The following is an 849-nucleotide window of genomic DNA, read 5'->3' as shown; positions in this document are numbered from 1 at the left end:
AATCATTTTTTAAGTTGAGAAAATCTTTCTTCAAATATACACACACACATATATATATGTATATGTGTTATGTATGTTGTTGGCACTCCGTCGGTTACGACGACGAAGATTCCAGTTGATCCGATCAACGAAACAGCCTGCTCGTGAAATTAACGTGCAAGCGGCAGAGCACTCCACGGACACGTGTACCCTCAACGTAGTTCTCGAGGATATTCAGCGTGACACAGTGTGACAAGGCTGGCCCTTTGAAATACAAGTACAACAGAAACAGGAAGAAAGTGTGAGAGAAAGTTGTGGTGAAAGAGTACAGCAGGGTTCGCCACCACCCCCTGCCGGAACCTCGTGGAACTTTAGGCGTTTTCGCTCAATAAACACACACAATGCCCGGTCTGGGAATCGAAACTGCGAGTCCGCTGCCCTAACCAATGGGCCATTACGCCTCCACGTTATGTATGTATGCACGATGTATTATACATCTATATCTATATATATAAGTTCAAAAAAGGAAAAAGACAAAACAACAACAAAAAACAACAACGTGAGGACGTGATACAGATTGTGTTACTAGACGCTCGGAAAAGGAAAAAGAGAGAGAGAATATGACGTTTCGAGCGGAGCTCTTCGTCGGAAACAAGGAAAGTCCAAAGAAGGGGAAAACGGAGGAAGAAAATATCGCCACCGATGTCCACGAGGTTACATTGTGGAAGGACCGGAAGGGGAAGGGGTGGAGGAAAAGTTCTTTCTAAGACAGGAGACTGCAAGAGGGAGGTAAGTATGTGTGTGAGTGCGTGCGCGTGAGTGCGTGCGCGCGAGTCCGTGTGTGTGTGTGTGTGTGTGGTTTGGCTATTT

Source organism: Octopus bimaculoides, chromosome 8 (genome assembly GCF_001194135.2).
Source record: "Octopus bimaculoides isolate UCB-OBI-ISO-001 chromosome 8, ASM119413v2, whole genome shotgun sequence".
NCBI classification, from domain to species: domain Eukaryota; kingdom Metazoa; phylum Mollusca; class Cephalopoda; order Octopoda; family Octopodidae; genus Octopus; species Octopus bimaculoides.
Note: the sequence above shows the minus strand (reverse complement) of the source record.